This window comes from Suricata suricatta, chromosome 9 (genome assembly GCF_006229205.1).
Source record: "Suricata suricatta isolate VVHF042 chromosome 9, meerkat_22Aug2017_6uvM2_HiC, whole genome shotgun sequence".
NCBI classification, from domain to species: Eukaryota; Metazoa; Chordata; class Mammalia; order Carnivora; family Herpestidae; genus Suricata; species Suricata suricatta.
In genome coordinates this window covers 72030303-72048402 of record NC_043708.1, presented here as the reverse complement: position 1 = coordinate 72048402, position 18100 = coordinate 72030303, and the positions used below count along the sequence as shown (strand labels likewise).

Below are 18100 nucleotides of genomic sequence, written 5' to 3'. Positions count from 1 at the left end.
AGGAGAGTCACAGAAAAACAGAGAAACTAAATTTGGCCTGTCGTTGTGCCCAGGACTAACCTTATCCAGGGAAGATGAAGTCCCAGCTGGAAAGGCAGAGAGTCTGCGGAGGATGGATGGGATACAGGATCCCTAGCATTACTGGGGTACTGGGCAGAGTCTCCAGTTGCAACCTGTAGAGCAACTGCACAGCTGCTGTAGTTCCTAGGCCAACCCTAGCTATAGCTGGGGAGCTTTTAACAAATAACCATGCCAAGGCCTTATCCTCACAATATCCAGCCTAATGGTTTGGACCCCAAACCAGTGAATGGCAAAAAGCTTCACAGGTGAGTCGAATATGCCAGCAGGCTTAAGCATCTTACTTAGAAGTTCATTCCCAAAGTGCTAGGATGCCTGAGATTCCCCTCCACCCCCCACCCCCACTCATAGCACAAGTTCCTGGAATGTTAGGCTTGAAGAAAGGAGGGATCCCAGGGTGTATGTGACAACACACCTTGCTGCATTTGCTGACCCTTTGGGGTCCCAGTCCCCAATGAAGGGCCCCTCATGATCGCAGTGGAGGAAAATTGAGGGTTATGCAAAATGATTGGTAGAAAATACACCTCTCCCAGTCCTGAATGAACAATTTTTGGATAACAACAAAAAACTGCAAAAGCAAATTGGTCAATTTTAGAAATAGTGATTTTGCCAGAGACTATATAAATTACAAGTAATAACAGCTGATCTTTACCCTGATTTAATAACACAAACAACATTTGTCTTATGATTGCGCACGTAAACTTGAAATAGCGGAGTATACAATGGTATTCACCCAGTAACTTTTGCTACAGAAGATGCCCTCTTTAGTGTGAGGATGTTTTAACATCAAGAAAGCTGAAGGCCTAGTGGGGATGGGAGACAACAGATAGGAGAAAAAGAGGAGGGCTCGTCCGGGATTTGAACCCGGGACCTCTCGCACCCTAAGCGAGAATCATACCCCTAGACCAACGAGCCCCACGCAAGAACCTCTCTAGTTTTAAAGTTTAGTAAAAAATTTTAGCCACGTCCACAGTTTGCCCAAAAGTCCCTTCTTTGCAACTATGGGCATAAGGTGCCACCTAGTGGATGAAGCGATCACTGCAGTCTCCCTTGCCAAATTCCGGAAGGTGATGCCCCTCAACTACAGATCTTTTTCAGAAAAAAGCCTAGGCATCAACGATAATATTTTGGCACGTTCTGGTTTCCGAATGAGCCAAAAATACTATACGAGAATGGTGGGAGGCCATCGCATCAGAGACGGTCACGGGTTGCGGGGCGACCCGGGGTCGTGGGGAGGGCTACCCACGGTCGGTGGGGGGCGGGCGACGTGGAGGCTCCTTCGGAACTCGGCACTCTGAGGACGGTTCCTGCGCTTGGACGTCTCCTGCCCTGCCTCTCTCCACGGGGCCTGCTTTCTGGAAAACTTAGGCGTGGCGAGAGCAGCACCAGACTCAGCATCCTTTGCGGAGCGACAGCTCCCGCCTTGTGACGCCCTCCCTGGGGGACAGGTGGAGCGGTTCGTGAGACCCGAGAGGGCCCCGATTCTCCCTGGTGACCAGGCTACGCCCGACCCAGGGCAGGTGCTCCGAACATCTAGACTTAAGAGGTGGTCCTGTCTCTCGGGATAGGACGTGTGTTACAGCTCTTTCCACCAGTCTCAAATACTTCGGCTTAAAAGAAGAAAGAAAGCAAAACAATCCAGTAAGAAATGGGGGGGGTAGGGGAAATGAGATATGAAGAACTCGGGAAAACTACAAATCTGTGAACCACAGGCAGGGAGCGGGGAAGAGAGCGAATGGTAGAGAATAAGCTTACGCCAGGTTACCCAGCAGGTAGCGTGGCCGAGCGGTCTAAGGCGCTGGATTAAGGCTCCAGTCTCTTCGGGGGCGTGGGTTCGAATCCCACCGCTGCCACAGCCTTTTTTAAACCAGCCTGTAACAGACACTAGTGATTGCACGGGTGGGACTTCAGAAGAGCACTGAATCTCTAAGCCTTCCTTCTGAGCCCAACGTCCTTCTCTAGTTGGTGGGAATAGAGGTATACTGTTTTGCAACTCCTCATATTTTTTAGTCATTCAAAACTCAAAGTTCTTATTGGTGAAAAACAAATAATGCCATCACAAGATGATAATGCCTTTGAACCATGGTTTCCCAGAGGTAAAGTACTAGTACTTTAACATCAGATACCTATAACCTTTGCTTTGTTTTTCTTCTCTCAACCAAAGAGCATATTCTGATCACTTGTCTTGTTTTGGGCACTGTTCTGCTATTGAGGGGTGCAGAAAAGATGAATAAAAATAATGCCTGCCCACAAGGGAAGCCCACTGACTAAACTGGAAAAGTAAGCCATACAATTACAAAACAGTCCTGAACATCAACAAGCAGGAAGCAAATGTCCTAAGTCTGTGGGGAGGTGCTGAGGATAAAGGATTTTGCAGTTAGAATACCAGAGCTCCAGTTCCCACCTTCAGCTTAGCCGTGTGACGTCAGGCAGGTGCCTTTCTCTGCATGCCTCAATTTCCTCATATGTAAAATCATCGTAACACATCATAATACATCATGGAAGTATTATGAAAATTGATTCATACATATAAAGGTGCTTAGCACAGAGTCCGGCAGTCAAAAAAAGTTAAGTGTTTTCCTTACTTAAATCATGCTTTGCCACACTTCAGACTACCTTTTCTTTTCTCTCATCTGAGTTGAAATTCCACTACAGATTAAAGAATAAAAGATCAAACACTGTCTATAGAAAACTACAGAAAGTGAAAAAGTCTATATGAAAGTCTTGTTATATCAGTACAGGTATTTGTAATTCTGGTGTCCACAGATAAGCAGTCAGGTCATTTCTTTCTGAGGAGAAGACTGAATAGGGTACTTGGGCCCAAGTGGAGAGATGGCAATCAATTTAGGCTTTCCAGTTTTAATGTAAGCCCATTGCCATGGTTCTTACCCTTTGGGAGGATTTTAACATGAGTCTACAGAAGCCAGAAATAAATGCCATTTAATTGTGGCTTCTGGAAGCCAGCAGGCATGTCCAGGAATATGGTAACATCCATTCATCCATCCATCCATCCATCGATCCATTCATTCATTCACTTGTCACCTACTATGTATCATACACAGTGCTAAGTGCTTAGGGCACAGCTGCAAGCATAATAAGACTTTAGGCCTTCTTGAACTTGTATCCTAATGGGGGGGAAAGAGAAGAAATAAAGGAAACCAAAAAATGTATGTAATCATGTCAGATAATAAGTGCTGTGAGGAAAAACATAATGTAGAGAATAGTGACAATTGGGGGCTATTTTGGAAAGAGTGATCAAGGAAGATGTCTCTAAAGAGGTGACATGTGAGCACAGAAGAAATTAAAGAGGAAGCGATACAAATATCTGAGGAAATAAAATTCCAGGAGGAGGAAACACCAAGTGAAACCCAGAACAGGAAACCAGGGCCATACATTTGAGCAACAGAAGGCCAGTGTAGCCAGAACAGAATGAGAAGGAGGAGAAAAAAGAGAAAGAGAGGGAGGGAGGAAGAACAAAAGAGATGTGCTATGTGACAACACATAAAAACTCTTTTAAAGGATAATGCATGGTACGTTTCTAAAACGGTGAAAATGTTAGCATATATAAGCCCCCAGTTCCCTCGCAGGAAAGAAAACAGCTCGGTATATGTGGCACCATATAAAGTTCCCCCCAAAATTCCCATACACTGTTTTATGTAACTGAATGAGTCCCTGGAGTCAGGCCGGGTAAAGGAATGTGTTACCATTTTCCATTTCACTCCTATCCGCTCAGAGGCCAAGGAATGACCTGCTCTCCGACCTGCCCGCCCGCCTGTCGGCCCAAGGGAGTGAGAAAACACCTCGTGGGACAGAATTCAAAAGCTAGCTTAAAGCTGTCTCAACTTTGCTTTTTCACGTCACTTAGGCAGCCTCTGGGTGCATCATTCTAAGCAGAGTGGAGAGAACAAAATGCAGGGACAGAAGTGCGAACAAGTAAGGGAGGCAAAAAACAGGGCTCGTCCGGGATTTGAACCCGGGACCTCTCGCACCCTAAGCGAGAATCATACCCCTAGACCAACGAGCCACCCTATAGGGGGCTTATTATCTCTGCCTCAAGGCTCATTCCCGTCACTAGGCGTATCCAAAGGACTGTGTTACTCGAGTGCCTTCTGTTGGAAGGAATGCGAGCTTGTTTACCCAGAAAGCGTAAGTCTCCCAGTACAACATTCCTTCACCAGCCACTATGGTGGATCCAGAAACCAGAGAAGCAGGCAAGTGTTATCAGGAATTCCCAGTATGTCTCAGGCAGTACGGCGACCTGGAAGATTCTGTGGCATTAGAACCCTCCCGCCTCGGTTCTGTCGGGTCCTGCCCTCGTATCTCCTGAGGCCAGAGGAAAAAAATAACCACAGGCCCCAGCGAGATTTGAACTCGCGACCCCTGGTTTACAAGACCAGTGCTCTAACCCCTGAGCTATGGAGCCCAATCCAGCTAGAGCATTCTCTACCTCTCATCTTATAGAAGCGCATAGTAAAGCCAACATCCCAGAGTATTAAGCAGAACTTCAACTGGAGTAAAAATCCAAGTTACTCTTCCATAAAATGAGAATTTCTCCATGTCCTGTCAACCCCTCTAGAAAAGATCCCTTTGACTAGAGCCACCATGTCTCTCCTGTGGCATTGCGTCCCTGTGTATCTGAAGCCACAGAAAGGATGCAGATATAAGAATCTCAGATATTTGGGCACATGGTAAGACCCACCTGAGAAATAAGAGATTCCTATAGAGGGTGCCTGATGGACAGATTATTGTGCACTCCTTTCACTTAATATTGTGGTAAAATCTGGGGAAGGTGAAAAAAGATTTATCACGGTTTTGTCCTTTCTGAAAACGGCCCCAAACCTTAAGTTTGTATTTTGGAATTAATGCCTCTCTCTCAAAGGTTTAAGGGTAGGAGCATGTAAGGAAAACGGGTGTTGGGGAGAGAGTAATACAATTTTTTAAAAAGGATTTTCACTTTTTAGAAATCTTGTTTATAAAAGCTAATAAACAGGAACAAAAAAGTATTTAAGAAAGATCTTGTACTTATTTCTTACTGCAAATATAATCATAGTGGGAACATTGGAAAAAAGCACTGATTCATGCAACCCCAAGAAGTGGACCAATTCTGTTTAGTAAGATTTAGATTCCCTTTCCACACACCTGCTCTTGTACCACTATTTTTTAATGTTTTCATTTGTCCAAGATCATGAAGTTTGTAAGACATCTGCAAGCTTATGATTCACTGTGGTAGAGCAGGCAGTTAGTTAGATTCTAATACAATACCCGGGAGGCCGGCAAGGAGGAAGTCATGGCCAGATCCGAGCGAGTCAGAGGCTTGTCTTGGAAGCATTCCACAAGAAGGGGAGGAAACAGGACAGGCCCAAGATGGCAGGTACCAAGACAGGAAACCCCTGACCCAAGTAGGAAGAAAAAGTGGGAAGCCCGGCTTCCTGTCCCAAGTAATGAATATTCTACTCCTAGTTAACAACTGCCTACGAAAGATAGACAACAGTACGCTCTCAATTTCGCTCTTGCTCTCATATCTTGAGACTGTACTTTTTGCCTTAATAAACTTTCCTGCTTGTGTTGCTCATCCGCTGTGTTCATGTCTGTCCTTGAGTATTTTTCATGACATGACCAAGAACCTTCCAAGACTTCTTCAGGTCTGGCTGGGTTTAAGCCCTGGAACCCCGACTCTCTGCAGGGTTTGAGGCCCTTTTCAGGCACAGGCTTGAGCAATGGAAATGGGATCAAGGAAAAAACGACCTGCAGTAACCCTTTGGCTGAATGCAAACAGGCCCATCAGATGACCCACTTCAAAATATCCATAGGCCCTAACGGACCAATGGGCCACTTATGCATAGGCACAGCTGCCGAAAAAGGGAAAAGTCCATACATCCTCCACTCCCCGCCTAGATCAATTCCCCTGCTCACGGCCTCTTGCAGCAGCCTCTCCTCTGTTGTTCCACCCGCTGCTCACTTGAGGTGTATTCGATAAATGTATCGCCTTTGTTCTGCCTCAGGTGTTCATTCACCCGGGGGCCACCTGCTTCCACCTGATCTTGCCTCACATTTGGGGGCCCCCATCCAATCAGGAGAGAAACCACACACGGTTCACCTGGCAACAATTGAGTCCTTTATTTTTCACTGTCTCAATGTGAAACATGGTGCCAGTAACCTTACAAATCTTGAAGGAAGAGAAATTTCCATATAGGCTGAATCAGGCATTTATGGCAGATATTCTTGGTTCAGGGATAAGTTTCGGAGAGGCCTCACAAGGTTGTCCTAAGTTGAGAGGAACATATCCAACTGTTCAGGGCCAAGAAGGTAATAGGATCGTCTGTGTCTTAACAACTGCTCCTCCCAATGCTCCTCCCTTGGTGTTCAAACCTCAGTCTTTCTACACCAGACAACATCCTCCTTGTCTGCAAGACAACTACAAGGCTTTGAACTGACTGCTCTACTTTAGAGAATCAAGAATCTGTATTCCATTTGCCTACACAGGCATTTTACTGATGGAAACTTCCAAGGTAATCAGCATAGTCATCCCTTTGGGCCTGAGTGTGTAGCGTAGTGGTTAGAAACCACTGGGTCAGTTAGCTAAACTTGCAGAGCTGATGTATCCTTCTTTTGGAAATAAGGGTTCATTACTATCATCTCAGGTATTACCATCTTTATTATTGTTATTTTATTCAGATACTTGGGCCTCAGGCAAAATCGCTAGATAGTCAAAACCAGCTCCCCAACGGCTTTCTCATATCTCCTCCCCGCTTGCTGTTTCTCATCCTCTCTTTTTCTCCTGTTGAATTCTTGTCTCCTCTTAACCTTTTCCTGAGATCTGTTCCCTCAGCCTCACCTTTCACAACTGAGCAAGCTGGTATTCTTTTCTATTCCCTGTATGGACTGATTTCTTCCCTATAACCATAGAGTGCTTGTTACACATCTAAAAGGAATTTAAAATGGCCAAAGGAGCCTCCAAAAAGAGAAGCCAGGACAACAACCATGGGCCTGATGGTTTTGTTTCTCCTTCACAGAGGTTGTGTTTGGGGGCAGGGTCCTCCCTGTCTTCACAGGATAAATAAACCTTTGTCTAAGAGACCCTATCTACATTCAGTCTATTTCCTACCCCTGCAGTTTGCCGCCCCGGGACCTTACATCATCTCTCTCATTCTTCCAGTCACTCACTGCCCTCAGCTCACTTGGGTTGGCCTGACTCAGAAGGTTCCAAGAGCCTGCTGCAGTAGCTCCATCCAGGAAGCAACATCAAAAAGGCATGTTCCAGAGTGCTCTGGCCAATTACAAGTTCTCTAGAACAGCCTGACCCCTGGTAGGGATCTTAGGATTGTTTTTAATTACTTTTTTGCATCTTTGTCTGTATTTCATCCATTTCCCCTCAACTTTTTGTTGTGCAAAATTTTAATTCTAGTGTGGAAATAGAGGAAGACCAAGTAAATGACAACAAGCAAAGGCTATTTTTTCAGGATTGGCTATAGCAAGGAAGTCGGCCATCATCATTCGAGTTTTGGCAGACACTCAAAGGCAGACAGAAAAGTGGGAAAGCTTTATAGTGGGAAAGAAAGGAAGCCTTCAAGTGTGCCTTGATGGGAGGCCTTTGGCTTGGGGAAGCTGTAGACAGTCTACCTAGAAGCAAGGCATCCTCTGTGATTGGTTAGGGGCGCATATTTGGCTTTCTCTGGTTGGTTCTACATTGCAATCAGGACAAACATTAGGAAAGCTGTAGTTGCTAATCAAGTCTTGGCCATTTGGGGCTGAATGTTACAGGATTATTGCTTGTCTCCCTGGATTGCTCCTAGAGATAGTAGTCTGAGTTCCTAGAAGTCTGACTTAAAAATAGTAAGTAGGCTGGTTTCCTGAACTGATGAACATTGTAAGGGAAAAATACAAGTTAAAAATAAGAGGCTTGATTCTCCCTGTCGAAAATGAGTAAAGTGATTACCCTCCTCTCCTTTTCCTTTGAACATTTACTTTAGAAAATTTGCAAGAGGGGTGCCTGGGTGGCTCAGTCGGTTAAGCATCTGTCTTCAGCTCAAGTCAGTCATGATCTCACAGTTCCTGGGTTTGAGCCCCACGTTGGGCTCTGTGCTGACAGCTAGCTCAGAGCCTGGAGGCTGCTTCGGATTCTGTGTCTCCCTCTCTCTGACCCTCCCCTGTTTGCGCTGTCTCTCAAAAAAAAATAAAAAACATTTTAAAAATTGAAAAAAAAAACCTTGCAAGAATAAGTATATCACAGTGCTTGTGCTGCCAGCTAGCTCAAAGCCTGGAGCCTGCTTCTGGTTCTGTGTCTCCTTCTCTCTCTGACCTTTCCCCTCTCATGCTCTGTCTCAAAAATAAATAAAACGTTAAAAAATACTATGATGAACAATGTAATTAACATGTGAGAGCATAAAGGAAGTAAATATGTAAGTAGGGGCTCAATAAATGCTCGAAAGACTATCTGCGGCATTTATCAAAAGGAACTACTCTTTAATTTTCAGCTTTTTTACAGAGTTTTACAGCACAAGCCACTACCTGGCTGGCTCTGTACTGGAGCAAGGGACAGAATTTTACATTGCAACATAATGTGAGTCTCCTGTTGATCCAGAAGGATCCTGGTGGGAACTTTCAAATGCCTTAAATTGACCATGGGGCATTTTTTTAAATAGTTTATTGTCAAATTGGTTTCTATATAACACCCAGGGTTCTTCCCCATAAGTGCCCTCCTCCATCACCACCACCTCTTTTCCCCCTTCCCCACCCCCTTCAACCCTCAGTTCCTTTTCAGTATTCAATAGTCTCTCAGGTTTTGCATCCCTTTCTCTCCCCAACTCTCTTTCCCTCTTCCCCTCCCCCTGGTCCTCCATTAGGTTTCTTTTGTTCTCCTGTTAGACCTATGAGTGCAAACATATGGTATCTGTCCTTCTTCACCTGACTTATTTCACTTAGCCTGACACCCTCGAGGTCCATCCACTTTGCTACAAATGGCCAGATTTTATTCTTCCTCATTGCCATGTAATACTCCATTGTATATATATATATATACCACATCTTCTTGATCCATTCATCAGGTGATGGACATTTAGGCTCTTTCCATAATTTGGCTATTGTTGACAGTGCTGCTATGAACATTTGGGTACATGTGCCCCTATGTGTCAGAACTTCTGTATCTCTTGGGTAAATCCCTAGCAGTGCTATTGCTAGGTCATAGGGGAGTTCTAGTGATAGTTTTTGAGGAATCTCCACACTTTTTTCCAGAGCAGCTGCACCAGTTTACAGTGTAGGAGGGTGCCCATCTCTCCACACCCTTGCCAGCATCTATAGTCTCTTGTTCATTGTAGCCACTCTGACTGGCGTGGGGTGGTATCTCAGTGTGGTTTTGGTTTGTATTTCCCTGATAATGAGTGATATTGAGCATCATTTCACGTGCCTGTAGGCCATCTGGATGTCCTCTTTAGAGAAGTGTCTGTTTATGTCTTCTGCCCATTTCTTCACTGGGTTGTTTTTTGAGTGTTGAGTTTGGTGAGTTCCTTGTAGATTTTGGATACTGGCCCTTTATCTGATATGTCATTTGCAACTATCTTTTCCCATTCTGTCGGTTGCCTATTAGTTTTCTTGATTGTTTCCTTTGCAGTGCAGAAGCTTTTTATCTTGATGAGGTCCCAATAGTTCATTTTTCCTTTCATTTCCCTTGCCTTTGGGAATATGTTGAGTAGGAAATTGCTGTGGTTGAGGTCAAGGAGGTTGTTTTTTACTTTCTCCTCAAAGGTTTTGATGGTTTCCTGTCTCACATTCAGGTCCTTCAGCCATTTTTAGTTAATTTTTGTGTAAGGTGTAAGAAAGTAGTCTAGTTTCATTCTTCTACATGTTGCTGTCCAGCTCTCCCAGTACCACCTGCTAAAGAGGCTGTATTTTTCCCATTGGATACTCTTTCCTGCTTTGTCAAAAATTAATTGGCCATACATTTGTGGGTCCAGCTCTGGGTTCTCTATTCTATTCCATTGGTCTATGTGTCTGTTTTTGTGCCAGACCATGGGGCATTTGATACATAGATTGGAACACAGAATACTTGTCAAAATTCTCTAACCTTTGGGGAGCATATAAGATTCCAATTTAATAGGCCTAAGATCCTGCATTTCTAATAACTTACCAGGACATGCTGATCCTGCTGGTGCCTGGACCACACTTTGAGTATCAAGGTCTTGCATTTCCTGCTTGTATAAACATTTTCATCATCCAGACTATTAACAAGGTAAAGATAGCAGGAAATTCAAAGTGAAACTCTCTGGCAATATTGCAGAATGCTAGAGCTTAGAATACTAACATTCTGTGTTGAAGAGGAAAGGAATAACTATGTGCCATTGCATTTATCTGTATCAGGCTTATTTCCAAAGGGGCTGTTATGTATTTGCTTCAGATACTGGACAATTAAATGTGTGGCAAAGGAAAGCTGAGACACCTGGCTTGTGAATCCCTGAGAATTTCTTGCTTCAACTGTGCAATCCAACGTAGGAACCACTTCTTTAGGAGAGTAGACCAAGGCTCTTCCCTCCACTGAAGGATCCAGAGAGTTCAAGGTAAACAATGAGCACTCGAGCACTATCCAGTGATTCAGTAGGGGAAGCCATGCACACTGGTCAGTAAAGGAATGTCAACCAGTTACAGGAGAGGGTAGTACTTTCTCTCCTGGTAGGAACCTGATTTCAGGTCTGTTGGTTTGGATGCTGAACATGCAGAATCCCAGTATCAAGGGAGCTCTGCTGTAAAGACCAGGGTCTTTCCTGTTGACTGGTTCTTTTTATTGCCTGATTAAAAAGGGCTCAGGTCACTTGCATCTTATGAGATGTTGTTGTTGTTTTAAGTTAAAACATAGTTACAGAAACTCTGATTTATTTAAACGTGTATGGTTACCAAATTAGCCCCAACATACACATATACAAGTGTGCCTATATAATCGCATCCGGAGATCTTATCAAAAGACAGTCCCAAGACCTTCCAAAGACCTATCCATAGACTCCTGGTTTGTTATCTGGCCCAGTAAGGGGCATATTAGTTTTAATATTTTTAATATTTAAAATATTTTATTAATATTTAAATTTTTATTGTAATATTTTATTTTTTTTATTTTAAGTAGGTTCCACGCCCAACGTAGGACTTAAAGTCATGACCCTGATATCAAGGGTTGCAGGCTCCACCCAGCCAGCCAGCCAGTTGCCCCTCAAACTATATTTTGAATATTTTTTTCTCCTTCCCCACTTATTTTCAAGTAATAACAAACCCCAAGGTCTTTTCTCTCTTTCAAACTGATGCCTCCTTATCTACCACATAGAGGTGGCTACCCATGACTTCTAGGTTCTCCCCAACTTGAGATTAACATCAGTCTTCCCACATCAGTCTTTCCAAAGTGGCAGACTTTCATGGACTGCTGAAAGCAATTAGCTCACACTCACTTTTTTCTGAGGATTCTGAAACACAAAGTGAAATTTCTTATAAGTCCTACACTTCAGCCAAAAGGGCTAGTAAGGGGTATTGGAATCCCTCTGCCTCCAGCTGGTAAGGTGGCAAAAGCCACACCCTTGACCATTCCTTCTAGACCCGTGGGTGCCCACTGGCCTTCCCTGCTGACCACCTCTGAGCTGACCACTACAACTCACTCCTGACTCTGGGAGCTTCTGGAGAGAGAACTTGTGTGGAGCCTACTGGTGAACACCCAGCTCTGTTCAGGGAGCTCCGATTGACCGTGAACTCGAACTAGAGAGAGGAACCCAGAAGGTGAAAAGGAGCAACCAGAAGACACTTAATTTGTTGTCTGCAAGGAGAGATGGGGTGGAGGTGGCGGAGTGGAGGGGAGATGGCCCAGCAGGCAGCCTAGTCTGACTGGAATGCGGTGCTGATGAGGAGAAGACGTCGCCTCTGACCTCGGACCATCCAGGACGCTTCCGTCGCGGACCCCAGCCTTCTACTTCCACTTCCCTGCCTGGATCTACATCCCTCAGATGCTCTCTGCACCCTATTTCAAAGCAGCTTTTCTAGAACTTTTCTATTCGTCGTCCCCCACCCGTGGCAGCGAGGATGGGAGCTAGAGGGACCTTCGCCCAGTGAAGAATAACTTTGCCTCTTTCGGCGCATCCCCGCCCATTGACCCTCAGGCCACCAAGACTTGGGCAAATACCTCGAAGAACCCTCGGGCAGAGAGAGGCAAGAGGATGTGGGGGCGGGGTGGGGGTGGGGCTTGAAGTTCGGAAACAGGTTCCTTGGAGAATTTCTGGTTCCGGACACCCAGAAATGGCCAATAAGAAACCGCAAAGAAGAATGTAGGTAAGATAGAATCCAGGGTCTTGAGCCGAGTAGAGTTCATGGACAGGTACAAGATCTCACTAGGATCAGCAGACCTCAGGTATCATTCATGGAACTTTTATCTAGATTTCCCTCGGCTCCTTTCAAAACAAATTGTATGGAGCTAGTGGCACCTGGACCCAAGGGAAGCCTAGAACCCACCCTTTCGTGGGGTGGGGACATTCCTGGAATTCAACCTTCCTTGGTGGGGTGGGGGTAGGGGTCACTATGGTCCCTGCACAAGGGAAATAGTTCCTATACTACAGCAGTGTGGTAGTTAACTGACTCAGAAGGCCGCAACTAGACCCAATCTCTCCATTCTGACTGAACCTGCAGGAGAAGGCGACCAAGGAGTTCCCCTTGAACACGGTGTTAGGCTTGCCAGATCTGTGAGTGAAAGGGCGCTTTCTTCTGAATCTGAACTCCGACCTCGTTTGCACTCAGGCTCACAGCCACAGACCAACGACTCACCAGCAAGGAGCACCCTTATTCAGTCTTCTCAAATCTGCAATAAATCGGCGGCAGGATTTTTTTTTCTGCGTCTTATTGCCTAAATTAAAGAAAAGGTAGAAATAATGATCGTTGACTACTTTGTGGCTCACTTTCCAGGCACGTGAGAACACGATGATTCCTTCTCTCCTCAGATCCATAGAAGTGAATGAAAACGCTGCGGGAAACCCCCAACCACGAAGAAAACGCCGAATTTTGAGCCCATACGCTGGATGAGTACATAACTTAAAGATGAAAAAAAGAGCCATTGTGCCGTACGGTAGTGTGGCCGAGCGGTCTAAGGCGCTGGATTTAGGCTCCAGTCTCTTCGGAGGCGTGGGTTCGAATCCCACCACTGCCATCAAGTGTGTTTTAATCTGGCTATAAATCTTCAATTCTCTTTCACACTAAGACAAGTACCGTTATAGTAACTCTAAAATTGCTGCTGAAACTCCGTAGTTTCCTACACTACCTCACGCCGGTATCTTTACTTCCAAATCAAACTATCTCAGTTTGCTTCAAGAGAATCTCCCACTGATCTTCTTCCTACCAGGCTGTATTTGCACCCGACTTCCCCCTTATCAAGGCGTTTGCACTGCTCTGAGTCCGGAATGCTTTTGGTCTTCCTGTAAAATACACATTCACATGAATTCATTCTTTTCACCCGATTTAGGGATCATCGGGTCAGGAACACTTCCCAGAAATTGGGTGGCCGCCCCCATCCGTGGTTTAAGAGCTGCAGCTCTATACTCCGAAAATAGCCTGCACAGACCCGATTTGGGTTTTAATCACATTACTTTTGTAACTGAATATGATGAATGAATGAGAAAATGACTACTTACCAGGCTTCAAGCTCTCACTCAGGTATCATTGCTTCATGGAGGTGGGGTTGGATATGTAAACAGTTACTTTGAATTTCACTTTGCAAGTGGGTTTCTGAACCCAAAACCCTTCCAAGCTGATTCTTGGCTGACTCCTTGCATCTGGCCCAGGGAGGGTGTGAATGGTGTTGGCTTAGCCACTTCCCTGTCCTTCCAGGTGAATCTACTTATCTTGGAGACTACTTAGACTTGGAAATTAAACCACTCAAATGTGAGACCTGTGCAGAACCTGATTCATCATGGGAAAGAGAAAATACACTCAGGGTCTACTTAGTGGTGTCTTCTCAGAAGGGCTGTCGCACTGCATTTTTCAGCCACAACAGTCCCTATTACCTACAGTATTACTCCTGGATTGGGGCAGTCTGCTCCTCTCAAAAAGGCAGAGAATTTCCCAGCACTGCCATGAGGACTGAATGAAATAAATGGAGGAGGGAACTAGGACTCTGCAAGAATCAAGGTCTTGGGCTTTTCATGCTACATTTTTATTGTGGCTTGTTTTTATGACTTTCCCCCTCCCCATTCAAATTCTCTTCCATGTTTCCTAGGCCACCATCATGTCACTTTGGATGACTTCTCTTTGATATTTTGCTTCCTTTGCACCCACCTCTCACCAATATATATCTTGGCCACCTGAAGTTTTCACAAAAGAGGCCATATGTTTCTCAGAAATTGAGAGATCTCTTTCTTAGCCATGAGAAGATACAGAGATGAGGTAGCTGTCTACAAGCCAAAGAGCAGGGCTTTGTCAGACACCAAATGTGTTGGCACCTGGATCTTGGACTTCCCAGTCTCCATTACTGTGAGTGACACATTTTTGGTTTAAGCCACGCAGTCTATGGTATTTTTGTTATAGCAGAGCCTGAACTAAGACTAGCAGTTTTAGGTTTATAGCAAAATTGAGTAAGAAAATACAGAGTTGCTACATACCTTCTCTCCTCTCTGCCCACCCCACAGCCTCCTTACATCAACATCCTGCACTAGTGAGATTTGTTACAATGAATGAACCAACAATTAAATGTCATTATCAACTACAGTCCATAGTTTGTGATATGGGAAACAAAGGCCAACGAAAAATTAAATTCCTTTACTGCCTACAGCCCGCTGACAAGGCCTTGAACCAGGCAGAGTGACTTTCCTCTGTGGCTTAGCTGCCTCAATGATGACAGTTTGCTGAGGGCAAAAGGCAATCTTAGCTTAACATTACAACAACCCCCCAGGATTGTGTAAGTCTAATTTAACCTACAAAAATCCCTTTGGAGGTTGCCTGGGTGGCTCGGTTGGTTAAGCACTGACTTTGGCTCAGGTCATGAATTAGCAGTTTGTGGGTTTGACCCCTGCATGGGGCTCTATGCTGACAGCTCAGAGCCTGCTCTGGATTCTGTATCTCCCTCTGTCTCTGGCCCTTCCCTACTCCTGCTCACTCGCTCTCTTGCTCTCTCTCTCTCAAAATTAAATAAACATTAAAAAATGATTTTTTTAATCCCTTTGGAAACTTCCTTTATATCTACTCCCATTCCAAGATATATGTTGGCAATCATACTCCAAGTTTATGGCCCCCTGATACATATCTAAAAGGTGTCATGACCAAGTTTTTACCAAACAATAATAAATGACCTTTTCCTAACAATAGCCAGCCCCCTCAGGATCCTGAAAACCTGTTTCCAAAACACCTTAGAGACTTACGCTATCCCTAAACCCTCCCAATTTGAAGGTATATTATCAGTCACCCATCACAACCCCAGCACTGCCTGGGCTTTAATAAAACCCTGTGCTTTAATAAGACCACATTTTTGTACCAAAGCCGTCTCAAGAATTCTTTCCTGGCCATATACTCCAAACCCCAACATTTCCTCATCAATTTACACTAGAATTTACTCTTTGTACTATGCACTCTATGAGTTTTGACAAATGTATAATGACATATAACCACAGTACACTGTAGTATAATACAGAATAGTTTCACTGCCCTAAAAATTGTGCTTGGCCAATACATCCCTCCCTCCTTTCAACCATTGGCAGCCACTTTTACTGTCTCCATAATTTTGCATTTTCCAGAATGTCATATACTTGGAATCATGCAGTATGTAGCCTTTTCAGATTGGCTTCTTTCATTTAGTAATGTGCATTTAAAGTTTCTCCGTATCATTTCATGGCTTAATGTCCCATTTCTTCTTAGTGCTGAATATTCCATTTGTATCAATGTACCATAGTTCATTTACCTAATCACCTGTTAGAGGACATCTTTATTGCTTCCAAGTTTTGGCATAAAGCTGCTATAAACATAAATGGGCAAGTTCTTGTGTGGACATAGGTTTCAACCCATGTTACCTAGGAACATGCTTCCTGGATTGCACGATAAGAGTATGTTTGTAAGAAACTGCCAAAGTGTCTTCCATAGTGACCCAGAGTATGTTTAAACTTCATTTTGTAAGGTTAAAACACTGCTTATTATTAATGTAATGTATACACATGATATATTTTGGAAAAATACATAAAAATATGAAGAATATAAATCACCCACAAATAACTGTACTTTGCCATATTTTCTATTTCAGTGTAGAAATGATAAATTTCTAGAAGTAGAATAAAATACTTGATCAAACATTATCTTTTAAGATTCTTAATTTACTTTTTAAAAAGACTTTTTTATTTTTTTAAGTAATCTCTACATCCAACATGGGGCTCAGTCTCTCCCTGAGACATCCCAAGTTTCCTGATTTATAATGCCCAATGTCCTCAGAAAGTAGTGCCATTCTACAAGAATGTCCTCACTGCAACCTGGGTAGTATTCAATATTAGCCAACATTTTCTAATTTGGCGATGAAACAATATCCTCTTGTTTAAGTTAGTATTTCTTTCTTAATGAAAGAACATCTCCATATGCATATTTAGTCTTTTGCGTTGCTCACTCTCTATTGCATATATACGCTTTCCTAAAGGCAGACTTTCTAATACATTTCTCCTTAAGCCCCGATTTGCCTAGTAGTATGCATTATTCGCGCCTATAAAAACGTGTAGGTATCTGGAGGTGCAGCGCAGTTACCCCAATATTTAATCAACATAAACTGGTCCTAAAGATTAGAAGGTAACTGATTCAAATCTAATACGAAAGCCATTAGTTCACATTTCCTGAGTAAACTGAACCACATCTATTCCATGATCACAATGAAGATAAGTGAAATTAGGTTTCTTGGCAGGTGGAAAACTATTCCCTTGTTGCCTGAAAACAAAATTAAAAGAAATGTTTCAGGTCATTGGTTGAGAGGACAAAAATTTCACGAAATTTGAATAGGGAATTACATCAAAAAGAGAAGCACCTCCTCCGAGCCGGATTCGAACCAGCGACCTAAAGATAGCAACAGACATCCGCCTCTACAGTCCTCCGCTCTACCAACTGAGCTATCGAAGGGTGCGCCACGTTCTCCTCACTGCAGATTTTTGTGGATGTAGTACCAGCTAGTGCGCAGTCTGGCTTCTTTGTATTTGAGGTTCCGACAAAGACTGAAGTTCATCAAGTCCCCAGAGATTGAATCTATAAGAAGTCGAACCCCGGAAGTAGCCTGGGGCGTAGGACGCAGACTGTGAGTCCGTGAAAGTGAGTATAGAAACAGAGCAGAAGCCCAATTGGGATTTATCTACCTAGTTTCTGGACTCAGCTGGCCGATTAAGCCACGAACCAGTGCTCCAGGAGCGCAGGAGAAACTGGGCGGCCGGATGGCTGCACCTGGGAGGTGAGCCAGACTCCAAGCCGCCGGGGGTCATGGCTATCAATGGGTGAAAGCTGATTCGCTCTCTTCCGTAAATACGGAGGTTTAGCCCACCCATCCAGTCTTCTAGCAGAGACTGGAGGAATCTAGTTCCTCTCCTACTTACTGAAAGAAAGGTATAAATACACACATTGCCTTTTCCTTGGGAATAAGCCCGATTCTATGACTTTCCGTCCCAGATCTCCAAGATCTGACTACGCATTTTTTCCCCTTCATCAAATCGGGGTCAAGAAGTAGACCAAAATGAAGAACGTTGTGAGAAAATAAGGACTCCACTCGAGGCTCCAGCGAGATTTGAACTCGCGACCCCTGGTTTACAAGACCAGTGCTCTAACCCCTGAGCTATGGAGCCGCCCTACAGCCTTATTTTTACAGTTGTATCTGTTTTAAAAAGTGCAGCCAAACTGGCTCTTACTTCTAAACAAAATCTAATGGATGATTCCAAATGAAAATTGTTTTGAGGGAAGCATCTTCAAACAAGAAAATGACTAAGAAACATGTTCCTGACCAGGCCTAAACTCCAATGTAGGTGTCTGGAAGACCATGGGTAGCGCCCATAGCACAGGCTCCTCAGCC

General features: G+C 44.1%; 1 protein-coding gene and 7 non-coding genes across 9 annotated transcripts in view; 2 read left to right on the top strand and 6 right to left on the bottom strand.

Annotated features, from left to right (window-relative positions):
* Nucleotides 1–18100, bottom strand: part of RNASE12 (ribonuclease A family member 12 (inactive)) — an 86393-nt gene that overhangs the window by 24777 nt on the left and 43516 nt on the right. The window lies entirely within an intron of this gene.
* TRNAP-AGG lies at nucleotides 922–993 on the bottom strand. Its single transcript has one exon. It is a non-coding gene; the product is annotated as a tRNA-Pro (tRNA).
* Nucleotides 1850–1931, top strand: TRNAL-AAG. Its single transcript has one exon. It is a non-coding gene; the product is annotated as a tRNA-Leu (tRNA).
* On the bottom strand, nucleotides 4031–4102 carry TRNAP-AGG. Its single transcript has one exon. It is a non-coding gene; the product is annotated as a tRNA-Pro (tRNA).
* On the bottom strand, nucleotides 4429–4501 carry TRNAT-UGU. The gene has a single exon. It is a non-coding gene; the product is annotated as a tRNA-Thr (tRNA).
* Nucleotides 13156–13237, top strand: TRNAL-UAG. The gene has a single exon. It is a non-coding gene; the product is annotated as a tRNA-Leu (tRNA).
* On the bottom strand, nucleotides 17076–17166 carry TRNAY-GUA. The gene is given in 2 exon segments: nucleotides 17076–17111; nucleotides 17130–17166. It is a non-coding gene; the product is annotated as a tRNA-Tyr (tRNA).
* TRNAT-UGU lies at nucleotides 17804–17876 on the bottom strand. Its single transcript has one exon. It is a non-coding gene; the product is annotated as a tRNA-Thr (tRNA).